Here is a 13,510-nt window from a genome sequence, read left to right as displayed (position 1 = left end):
GGACTTATAATGTTAGGACAAAAGAAAACGGTATAGCCAGGGGCACTAGACTGCACAAATATATTTAAAGCAGCAATCCTCCCGAAGCCTATATGAGTTTAGCTCTTCCAATGTTAGTATCTTGCCCCCCCCCCTGTGCATGTCCTATTTATTTAATTATTTTTTAAACCTACCAGACACATTATTTCAATCACATATCTCCTGAATGGAGCACCAGATTAAAAAAAAAATGGAAGAGCAAGTAAAGATCCATCAAAGTAAGTAAAATTTAAATGTGGAAAAAAGGACATTTAAATTAGACTCCTCCTTTAAAGTATTTCATTTTAAGAACAATGTTTATTATAAATAAGCAAATGTATTGTCAATAAGGATTAATTACAAACAACTATGTAAAAGTAACATGATAGGTCTTCATCAAGCACGTAAAGTAAGGAAACACATGGTTATGATTCTCCCCATTTTCTCCAATATGTTCCCAAACTGTGCAACAACTATAATGCCACATTACACCATTTTGTGTTTATTTGCTGTACATCAGAGAACAGCAGACACCCCAGCAGCAGTTCAATAAATAGGCACAACACTATTGGCAAGGTTAGTAGCTTTGACCGTAGAAGGTCCACCTTGAGAACATGTACAGTAGAGTAGGGGGTAGAATGGAAGAGCCCAGAATGTCTCATCATAGGTGCAGAGGGAGGAGACCAACTGGGAACAAGTACAATTTGGATGGACCTTATGGCATAGAAAATGTGGGCGTAAGAATGTTCCACAGGGAACACAGAAAAACACCCACAACTACAACAGAAATAGTTTATGTAGTTTATGAGGAATGTAATAGTTTTTAAGGTATAGCTTTTTGTGGCTTTAGCACGCACCACAAGATATATTGTTTTGAAAAGGGTACATATAGTACCAAAGCTCCCTGGTGCTAAAACAGCAGCCATTTTATCCGAGGGAGAAATTCCAATAAAAATAATGGGGTTTTAGTTGATATATCTTGTGCTACTGTTTTGTATCATCATTGTAGCTAGGAGATATGTCTGGCATATGATCCCACAATTGCTATCTACAAGTAGAGAATATATTACTGTGGAAAGCAAATAAATATGCCTTATTTTAAAAATATGTCATATGAAAGTGCAATGCGCTGTATTCCTGCAACAAATGTGTTACGAAGTACAAAAAACGGGTCTGTGTTTAGTATATACTGTACTAAGAGAAGTTAGCAATTAAATACATTGACAGCATTTCATACCCAGAAAGCTAGGAAATTAATCTGACAAACGGCATATAGGTACCTATGGTTATAGGATAAATTGGAAGCAGCAACACTTGTCTAAAAATGTCATATTATTAAGAAGGACATTTTTCACAAAAGAGACTTTGGTATGATTCACCATTTTATTACTTTTCTTCAGGTTTCTGCACAGCGCACAATGTAAAAATAAAGCCTTGTTGAACAATAAAAAAACTATTATATATTGAGAGACTGAAACTTATATATTTTTCCCTTGAAGGCTTATCTGAGAGATCAAAATTCTAAATCACTTCACTGCACGAAGTGGAAGTCAATCTTTCTCTACTGCTGTGACACTTATTTTCACTAACAACTTTTCTTCTCTACAGGAACATCCTCACCTGCTGTAACTGGCCGTATTCTAAAATGTTATTTCATTAGCACCGGCTGTCATCTATATCTCTTCGCTTTTGACTGAAATCCTCATTTATAGCATTGTATAATGGAAATTACAGGGCACTAGTAAAATGTCAAATCATTTACAAATGGGGAGGTGTACATTATGTATCTGAGCATGTTTGACTGTGAGTCTACTGGAGACATGTGAGAGTACATAATAATTATTACTATTATGAATAAGCGCATCATTATTTATAAGTACAGCATATTCTGTGTGTGTGTGTGTGTGTACAAAATAGCAAATGATACTAATACAAAAACATGTTGGGAAAAAAAAAATCTGCCCATCTAGTCTGACAATGCCCCAAGGAGCTAATCAGTTGAGGTAAATCATAAACTTTCTCAGTACCTCTCACATTATGGTCCAATAGAGGATACATACTTTTGAGTGCTGTCATTCTGTTTCTCGCAGAATACAATTTGTCAAAATGTGTGGTACAGTGTGCATGCTAAGATGGCCATTTACAGTTGTACTTCTCCCCTTCTGCTGCTCCACTATGCAAATCCCTACACTGGCTTCCCATATGATCTAGAATGACATTTTAAACCCTAGTTCTGACTTGCAAAGCTTTCAATGACACTGACCCCACCTTACATCTCAGCCCTCATCCCACAAACAATCCCTAAACGCACCCTATGTTCTTCCCACGACATCCACCTCTCCTCCTGTCTTATTATGTCCCTTCACATCCCATCTCTAAGAGTCCTCTGGTGCTGCCCCCTCTCTCTGGAATTCCCTACCACGTACAAAAAGACTCTTCGTTCAGCTTTTAAACATTTAAAAACTCTCAAAATCACCTTTTGAAGGAAGCCTATTTGGCATTCTCCTAACATCCACCTCCCAACCATATTGGTAACAGCAGAGCGGCTGAACCAAACTCCATGCTATCTAACACCCCCTAAAATCCACACCACTAAAGCTCAATAGATCCAGCGGTGCGGCTGAACCATACCCCAGCCTGAGGCACACTCCAATTCCACAATGTGCCGCCACTTTATCTTTTGTTTCTACATTACCCCTTATTCCCTCTAGATTGAAAGCTCTCAACAGCAGGGTCCTCATTACCTTCTGTATCTGTTTGTGCTTGATTGTCATTCTGTTTATGCAATTGATGTCACTCTGTTCCCCCACTGTACCGCGCTGCGGCATATGTTGGTGCTTTACAAATAAACAATAATAATGTAGCCACTATTATTGCACCTACTGGCACCAGCATGTTAACAGCATGACAGCGCCGTCCCTTTCTCATCATTGAGCGTTCATGGGGTGACCACTACTTGTTTTATTTACTATCCAATAGTATCAGTACTAAAAATGTATTTCTAGTCACAAACTATTGGTTCTACTGCCTATTTAAAGACCACTTTGTATAACCCTTTCTACTTTATAAGCATAAATATTGTGTTATGGATTAGAATAGCTTTACCCCAATGGTACCCCATTTATTTGCCATTAACCCCAATGGTAAATAAATGTAAAACATGTCACGTACAGAACCACTACTTTTATTAGGTCTGTTCATCCACTGCACAGTTATGGACAGTTCATCCCCTGAATAGATCTGCATCACAGAGCAGTCTCTTACAACATACAGTAAATAGGTACAGGCCTATATTTATTTAACAGTCCTTTCATATGACACCTTCTAGCAGTGGAAGACAACTTGCAGCCCATTGACTTGAAAATATGTCCCTATGTGCACTGCATAATAATCATGTGTGTGTGTATATTTGTATTTAGTATAGAATATCAAGGCTCACCAGAAAAAATACCTCAGCTGAACTTAAGAATAACTGAAATTTACTCAATATTGAAGGAAGCTGACATTTTGTTCCTGCAGAATCTTCCATCACCATAAAAAATTGTGAGTGCAGTGTTTATCTACCACTTTCTGTGTTTTCTGGGAGATACTCCGGACTATTGATGTGTTCAGTAAGAAAATTACAAAAAACAGTTAAACAGTGATAAGAGTATAACGCAATATGTACTCACACGGGCCTGTGTGGTACTGGGTAGTACTATTGGTATCTTTATTTTCTTTCTCTCCTTCTTGCTAGTCAGTCATGCTCCTTCTCCCTCTGTACATCATGGATAGACCACTCATGGCGCCTGTTGTGGAAGACCGCGCCACACAGATGAATAAAAATACATTTATTTGGCAAAGAATGTTAGACAACAATTCGCTAAAAAAACTGCTCAGGGACGCCGACGTTAACCTCCCGCTCTCCGGTGCAGTGTGCTCCTGTTCGCCGCGTCCGGTCTACAGGACTGTTCACTGTCAGTGCAGGCGCAAGCTATGGTGTCCTCGAGTAGACACACAACTTCTGGTCCAGGTATCTGCACACACAACGCGTGTTTCGGATAATTGAATCCTTCGTCAGGTGTGGCGGCCATCTTGTTCCACCTCGCGCATGCGCAGGAGTCAGCATAGCGGCGGACATTACACCCAGGGCTCCGCAAGGGAACTACAGCTCCCAGCAGCTCCAGGGGCTATTAGTCAGGTGATGCACCACAGCCAATAGGGTTGCTAGGATCTTGGCAGCGAGATAGATACATTTGGCGCGCTGAGTGGGACCACGCCAGAAGGAGCCAGAACAGAGAAGGGGAACGTAGGGTCTGAGTGTCAGTGGCACTCAGATTAGGCCAGGGTCCCAGGTATGCCCCACTCAAGTGAGCTTGTTGTTGCTTCAGGGAAGGCCCTACATAGAGACGCTTCCCCATTTACTGGGTAGTGTCAAGGACACAGAGGAAGACGCCGCGCGGTGATTTCTCCCTTTGGTCTGGGATCAGACCACCTATAAACACAGACTCTTAAAGGTGGGACCCTCCTACCGGAGACCACCCAGCGCCGAGGTGGACGCCATCGTGGACGGTGACATCGCTGGATCAGCGGATCCCCATCGTTAAGTCGGCCGCACTGAGTACTGGAGTACTCGGCAGGTACCTCACAAAGTGCACCAACAACTCACGGGGTAGCACTACTTCCTACACTTTTGGGTGGGCCTGAACATTGCGGAAAAGGACATCATGGTATTGGTGCCTAGCACCTAATGTACTTTGGGGACACTCATTGGTGTACTGAGTTGGGGGTTGTTATACTGTGTGGTACAGGGTACTGTTGATGTATAGTGTATGTAGGTGTATGTAGGTGATGTAGGTGTATAGTAAAGGTTGTTATTATATATACAGACGTGTGTGTGTATTACTGATATTGTTCCTGGGAGGGGCTTATCCTGCTGCGTCAGGATTCCTTTCAGGTGGAGGCGCTGCATCGAGATGGATATCCATGCACCCTAGGCTCCCAGTGGCAGAGGCTCCGGCCTTCTGTGAGCCAACAGGTAACGGCAGTACCGGTAGTCTCTTTAGTAAGGGGGAAAGAGGGCTACATATGCTAAAAGTCAATAAATGTCCTCTTTGATTAAAGTTACACCAATCAGACAATTCCTGCAATTCAAGAGAAATTGTAGTGATGTCCAGACTTTTGAAATAAGATTACGAGAGATGACACAGCGACTTAAAGCTAGAGGCTGATCAAATTAATCTATTAATAGAGGTTAATTGCAAGCAAAACATTTCATGTTCTGATCTTCTATTTTCGATGAGGTCTTATAAGATTCATCACAGGTTATTTAACACATTGGAATGACTTGTGTAGGATATTAGATAAACAGGGTTATTTAGGATCTGAAGGCAGTCTTACGTGATTATACACAAATGATAGGTACACAGTCTACATATCTCAAAGACATTCTTTTTAAGTCATTTTGGTAAGACGCCTTCAGATACTTGATGGTTAGGCAATCATAAAAATATTCCTAAAGGGAATTTTCCCTGTGGTGTATATGTAATGGACCCGATGCAAATTTAAAAAGTATACTGTTAAAGCTTTTTATTGCAAATAAATAGGTCTTAATTATGTTGCAGTATGTCCTTGTAACTTGATCTACAGTATGTAGGAAAAACCAGAAGACAATTTAAATTCAGGGCAATAGAACATGTGAATGCAATTTTGAAGAATGATTAATGAATTTAAATTGCTAAACATTTCAATGAGTCACCAATGATCTCCTAAACATTTTAGAATCTCTGGCATTGAACATGATAATATTGGTATTTGACAAGGCAATTGAGATTGGACTTCAACATACAGATCAATGTGGATTCTCTTTGCAATAAATACCCTCTCTTTCAGTAGCTTTAATGAAGAACTGTGTTTTCTATGTGTAGCTAAGCCTCCTTAGGCTACTAATTATCTGGCCCCTCTAGCACTGTAAGTCCCAGTAAAGAGTGGGCATGGTTGTATTGTTATATGTGTGCTACCTAATAAAGTTCAGGAGTATCCTGGTATTACAAGGGGGTGGGGGGCTATGACTTATAGGAGGCCATCTTACAAGCCACTCTTCTGGAAAGGAGGGGGTTTCCATCTAGAGTTTAGAGTAAGTGTTTTTGGGAGTTAGTTCTGTGCTGCACTCCCTGCTATGAGGACGCAGCAGTAAGCCTCTCCTGGATAGGAGGGGCCTGGGGCCTTAACCTGTTAGGGGGTAAGGTATGTTGAGGAGGGGTGTTCAAGGCCTCAAGCCTGGGGTACTGCCTTCAGGAAAAGAAGCCTGTATGCTGTACTTAGCCCAATAAACCTCAGTTATATCAACTCTGGTGTGATGTTTGATGTGTTAATTATCAAGAAGAGTTGCCCCTGAGCTGCACCAGGATCCTCCTGGACCGCTGGACCATCCCTGATAACCTGTTCTCATGTCTCCCTATACCACCGCAGAGATCTCTGTTCAATCTAACAGGTATGCACCAGCACCAGAATACACCAGTAGCTACATAATCTCACATAGGGTGGGGGAAAAGGTGCTACAAATGGAGGCACTGCTGAGATAGAATCAGGACTGACTTTTGCAGCAAGGAGGAAAAGAAGGAACTCTTCAATCTACATGCAAGTGAACCTCTGTTTGAGCAGCTGCAGCCATGCTAACACAGCACCCGAAAAGGGACCCGTATCATGTGCTTTATCAATGTAAAATGGCGGTTCCCGCCAAAAACAGGAGACCACTTGGCAGCTTGTGCAAAGTTGCAAGACTCTGTTGCAAATTGCTGGGTTGGTGCAAAGCCTAGCCGTGCCATCCTGGCAGAATTATCCGGGATTGGCCCGAAAGCCAAGTCACACCCTTTTCTCCACAGCCCTACTATTGCATTACCAGAGGGAGGAGCTGAAGGCATATCTATCTGCTTCGAGCCGCGGATGTGGGGAGTTAGCCACAGTCGCAGGTAGTAGTATTGCTGCACAGACGCACTCCTACTCGCTCCCTCCCAAATAGCTGCGACGATGGATGAGAAAAAAGGCACTCACTTAGTTCTCCACGGAGTGCTGCTTTTACTGCCCCACGATGGGGAGAACTCACTCCGGTTGGTCTGCCCATTGTGTGAACGGGTGGGCATGCACTGGGATCCACTTCCCGGTGCTCTGAATGCCACGCACCGTACCTTCGCCTCCAGGGCCCTGGAGCGGAGACATTTAAGACCCTGCAGAACTCTGGGGGACTTCCCGATATCCACGGGTTTCTCCAAAGACTGATAGAGATGGCTAGACAGTCGTCCAAGAGCTACCAGCCCGATTTCTGGATAATGCTTCAGCACCTGCTCGATTCCGAAATCCGTATGGGAGCCGCAGTTCCCAAAGTATGGACGCTGAGCAGGCTCCCTTGGAGCCCTGGGAACTGACTTCAGACCCTGAGGAGTTAATTGTGACAACCGATACAGGGCCCGGTCCCCTCTACCTATTTCCCCGGTAATGGCTGTGGCCCCCTCTTGTGTGACGGTTACCCCAATTGTGATGGTTAAAGTGTCTGAAGGGGCGGAACCTCTACCGTGGTGGGACCCACTATTTAGGGGATATGTGCCGCATCTAAAACTGACCCAGTTTGTGCTGGAAAGGGGTTCCCAGACCGATCATTGGTGGAAGGAGAGCCAGTTCTATGAAATTCTGCAGGAGGCAGAAATTATGCGGGTGCGCTGTACAAAAATGGAGGCAAGCCTTTTCTCAAAACCAGAGGGAGAGGAATCAGTTAGTGAGCCTCTATGGAAAGGATCCATCTACTGGGTATTGCCAGGTCAGGCCTACGGGCATAATTTAACCAAGAGTAGTCACGCTGATAGTGTGTTGGTTCAAAAGTTTAGACTGGAAGGGTATGATTATCCCTACCTTCCTGAATCTCTACTGCGAACAGCTGAAGTTTACCGGGATGAGTGGGTGTGCGCAGCCATAATAGATTACATGAAGGTGCAGGCCAACAATAGTATGCACAACAGGGAAGACAGAACCTGCTATTTAATGAAAGTTGGCAGGTAGGCCGCAGGGTCCACTTTGATACAGTGGAGAATATTGGGGGTCTGGGCGCAAGCGCTGCTATTCAGTGACGGTATCGGATAGTAAAGGGAATCTTATGCTCAAGCCAGACCCAGCTCACTATTACAGATGGTCTTAAAGTACTGTTATGCCATGTTGTAATGTTGACTGCCATTTTATTTTCATTGTATAAATATGTGGTGGATGTTATACCCTCATGCGGGTCATGCGGGATTTCAAAACTAGAGGGAGGATGTAGCCAAGCCTCCTTAGGCTACTATTTCTTTGGCCCCTTTAGCACTGTAAGTCCCAGTAAAGAGTGGGCAGTGGTGGGAACAAATCCTGCAGGGCCTGGTTATCTTGTTATATGTGTGTTACTTAATAAAGTTCAGGAGTAGCCTTGTATTACAAGGGGGGCCTATGACTGCTAGGAGGCCGACTAACAAGCCACTCCCCTGGGAAGGAGGGGGTTTCCCTCTAGAGTTTAGAGTAAGTGTTTCAGGGAGTTAGTTCTGTGCTGCACTCCCTCCTATGAGGACCCAGTAGTGAGCCTCTCCTGGATAGCTGTGAGCTGAGGCCTTGCCCTGTTAGGGGGTAAGTTATGATGAGGAAGGGTGCTCAAGGCCTCAAGCCTGGGGTACTGTATTCAGGGAAAGAAGCCTGTATGTTGTACTGAACCCAATAAACCCCAGTTATATCATCTATGGTGTGATGTTTGAAGTGTGAACTATCAAGAAGAGTTGTCTCTGAGGTTCAACCTGGCTGCACCAGGATCCTCCTGGGCTGGAGGCGCTTCGCTGACTAATGGACCATCCCTGATTGCCTATCCTGATGTCTCCCTATATCACCGCAGAGATCTCAGGGGCCGTCTGTTCTACCTCACAGGTATGCACCAGCACCAGAGAAGAAGTGAAGATCATCAGGAAGCGCAATGTCATGTAAAAAACAGAAGAAAATTCCCTGATGGTGCAGTATTGTGATTGATATGTGATAAATATCAAGGTGCAGTGTGCTGGATACTCACAAGTGTAGAGTGAGCAATGTTCCCATAAAGGTTTCTTTATGTGTGTCAGCCCGTTGGACCGTCAGACAGGTAAGTGGAATGGTAAGTGCTGGAGACCTTAAGTGAATAATAAAACGGACATAGTGCAGACGGACATGTATTGCGGTTTCTTCAGGAGTGCCTGAACGCACTACGGAGAAACGCGTAGAGTGAGGCTGATGAGAAAAACTCCCACAGGATCGGCGTCCCCCAGAGCAGATGACGTCACTTCCGGTTTCCGGTTAGGGTGAGACGCACCGGTGACACGCACGCCTGCCGAGGCAGAGGGGGGACAGAGAACAGCTCATTCATTGCTGAGATCCAACCTGTGTGATCTAAACGCTTGTTACCTTTTAAAACCATGTGAGTGTATTGCACATATACTTACTTTTAAAGATATTTTGTACAGTCTGCACTATGTCCGTTTTATTATTCACTTAAGGTCTCCAGCACTTACCATTCCACTTACCTGTCTGACGGTCCAACGGGCTGACACACATAAAGAAACCTTTATGGGAACATTGCTCACTCTACACTTGTGAGTATCCAGCACACTGCACCTTGATATTTATCACATATCAATCACAATACTGCACCATCAGGGAATTTTCTTCTGTTTTTTACATGACATTGCGCTTCCTGATGATCTTCACTTCTTCACTGTCCACGGGATCGAGAGAACGACCCCACACCGGGTTAAGCAGCATTAATTCATGTTTGTATAAGTATCACATTTTTTCACATATGTGTTTATAATTTTGGAGCGCCACTTTTTGATATATTTGCCTGTCACATATGCACCAGCACCAGAATACACCAATACCTACATCATCTCACATAGGGTGGGGGAAAAGGTGCTACATATGTTTTTTGTAATCTATTATATTTTTTCCTCTAGTATTTTATAAATGTGTATAAATGTATTACTTTGTTCAACTTCTAATTCAACAGAGTTTAAAGTTTGAGCTTGGTCACATTTGATTGTCATTACACAGAAGAATCTCCCTGCGAGGATGCCAAACATGCATTAGTACCATGTGCCTGAAACATACCTTACCATGACAGTTAAACTGTATATGAATGATTCGCCATGTCTTATTCAGAACTGGAGCAAGCTGCATGGTTACGGGATTGTGAGTAATAAAAATCTGTCAATTGGTTACAGTACATAGAGGCAGAAGAGAGTAAATACAGTAGACTTTGTATAAAGGAACAAATTATATGAGAGATCACTTCCGATATAGGGGCCTATGCAGTAAACGGCGATAAGTCCCATCTCGCCAGTTTTTTGGCAAATATGCCTACTGCGATTCAGTAAGTGCCGAAAAGCTGGCGAGATAAGGAAAATGTGCCGGTTTTTTTTGGCGGAAATTTAAACTCGCCGCGCGCTTGGCGAGAAGCCCTACCCTCGCCAGTTTTCTAAGTCGCTGTATTCTTGTAGCGCCGATCAGCATCTTGGCGCTGATCGTCGCTCTAGAATGGGGAAATGTTCTCCAAAACGCCCCGCCACAAAAAAGTTGGCAAGAAGCTGGGGCTGAGCGGCTATACGGGACTTAGAAAAAATCAGGCCCTTTTCCTGCCTTGGATTGATGCCGGGGGTCTCCGGAGCTGATACCCATTAATACCAGCACCGGAGACCCCCAGCATGCATCCGAGCCAGGAAAAATGCACTTACAGTCACTTCATTACCTTAGAGGCTAACCGCAAAGGCAATGAAGGGGTTAAGTAACATTAGCATGTTTATTGGGTTTCAATTGCCCCCAATAAACATCGCAATACACAACACACCCACCCCCTGTGCCCCCAACAACTCCTATACCCCCTTATATACATTACATCTATTATTATTTTAGGCACAGGAATGATACTAGAGGCCAGCGGTGGCCCTCGGGTGTTCCCGCAGGTGTCTGGGGGTCACCGCTTGGCAGCAGTACCAATTCTGTGCCACAAAAAATAAATAACAAATACATAAATAATTTTAAATAAATAACCTCCCATCCCCCCGTAGCACCAAAAACACATAAAGTAAAGTAATGGGCAAAATAACTATTAAACATACAAACATACAGTTATCGCTCAATACCCAAACATACAGATTAGTATTAGGCTCCAGGTGCGTAGGGAGAAATTGAGGCACAAACAAAAATGGTGAACAGAGTCACCTAGATCCCTGTTAGCACGCACTCATGGTGCACAAGTATATTAGCAAGGATGAATATCCACTGATTTAACAAGTGTCCCACTACCCCAATGAGGGTATAACAATAATGACAGACGAGAAGTCTGTGTAAAAACAGAAAATAACAAAACTTTAATGTTGACAAGTAGTCACGCCGAAACAAGTGTAAGTATGTACATGTGAATTAAAAGAGGAATAAAAAATGATCCCCTGAGGGGAGGGTGCCAGGTAAGAAACTGGTGGTGAGATCAATCAGCTTAATAGCTATAGGGGCTATGCACTAAGCAGTGATAAGTCATTTTAAGAGCGCAAAGTGCTCTTAGGACGTGAAGTTCCGCCGAGTGCTATTCACTAAGCCGCGCAAACAGGCACTTTGCACTCTAAAACTGAATTATTCCTGGAAATTTTTCAAAGTCCAACTTTGCTCGTACGATGAGCTGTTTGTGCTGAATCCTGCCCTTCTGCGTGATTCACTAAGCAACGCAAACTTATCGTACGTATAAAGAAAAAATAAAGTTGGACTCAGTAATAATATATGCGCCTGGATGAAAACTGGTTAAAGGACAGACAACAGAGGGTTGTCATAAATGGAACTTTTTCAGGTTGGGCTAAAGTCGTGAGTGGAGTACCTCAGGGATCGGTACTGGGACCCCTGCTTTTTAACTTGTTTATTAATGACCTTGAGGTTGGGATCGAGAGCAAAGTCTCCATCTTTGCTGATGATACTAAATTGTGTAAGGTAATAGAATCAGAGCAGGATGTAATTTCTCTTCAGAAGGACTTGGAGAGACAGGAAACGTGGGCAGGTAAATGGCAGATGAGGTTTAATACAGATAAATGTAAGGTTATGCATTTGGGATACAAGAATAAAAAGGCGACTTACAAATTAAATGGAGATATATTGGGGGAATCCTTGATGGAGAAGGATTTAGGAGTGCTTGTAGACAACAGGCTTAGCAATAGTGCCCAATGTCATGCAGTAGCTGCAAAGGCAAACAAGATCTTATCTTGCATCAAACGGGCAATGGATGGAAGGGAAGTAAACATAATTATGCCCCTTTACAAAGCATTAGTAAGACCACACCTTGAATATGGAATACAATTTTGGGCACCAATCCTACGAAAATACATTATGGAACTAGAGAGAGTGCAGAGAAGAGCCACCAAATTAATAAAGGGGATGGACATTCTAGCTTATGAGGAGAGGCTAGCTAAATTAGATTTATTTACATTAGAAAAGAGGCGTCTAAGAGGAGATATGATAACTATATACAAATATATTCAGGGACAATACAAATAGCTTTCAAAAGAACTTTTCATCCCACGGGCAGTACAAAGGACTCGGGGCCATCCCTTAAGGTTGGAGGAAAGGAAATTTCACCAGCAACAAAGGAAAGGGTTCTTTACAGTAAGGGCAGTTAAAATGTGGAAATCATTACCCATGGAGACTGTGATGGCAGATACAATAGATTTGTTCAAAAAAAGGTTGGACATATTTTTAGATGGGAAAGGTATACAGGGATATACCAAATAAGTATACATGGGAAGGATATTGATCCAGGGATTAATCCGATTGCCAATTCTTGGAGTCAGGAAGGAATTAATTTCCCCCCTTAATGGGGTTTTTTGTTTGCTTTCCTCTGGATCAATAAGTATAGATATAGGATAAAGTATCTGTTGTCTAAATTTAGCATAGGTTGAACTTGATGGACAGAAGTCTTTTTTCAACCTCATCTACTATGTAACTATGTAACTATGTACGTGAAAGTTGCGCGGAATAAAGCTCTCCAGCTAAAGGCAGGTGATAAAAAAAGCATGACTTAGAAAAAATTCTTTGTTTACCTTTTTGCAGAAGCAAAACCCATACAACATGCCGGTGGGTGTCCCCGGCTGACTCCGCGGCCGTCCCGGGGTACCCGCGGGCCAGAGGTACCAATGTTGTGCCTACAAAAATACTAAACATTATTTCTAACTAAATACACCCCCCTAACACATACAGTACAATAAGGTGCAAAATAACTATTATCCAGATATGGATAATAGATTATTTGCCCATTATTAAACACTGCATTAGCATACCTAAATAAAGTAAATAAAAACAGTAGGCAGCTAATCCAATGAATACAAGCAATAACAACATCAACAATGAATTAATTAAACCATTAACCAATGAAACCAATTAATTCCTGAACCAACTCAAAATGAATAGTAACACTAACCAATCAAACCAATGAATTACTACA

The sequence above is a fragment of the Ascaphus truei genome, chromosome 1 (genome assembly GCF_040206685.1).
Source record: "Ascaphus truei isolate aAscTru1 chromosome 1, aAscTru1.hap1, whole genome shotgun sequence".
NCBI lineage: Eukaryota > Metazoa > Chordata > Amphibia > Anura > Ascaphidae > Ascaphus > Ascaphus truei.
This window is presented reverse-complemented; position numbering follows the sequence as displayed.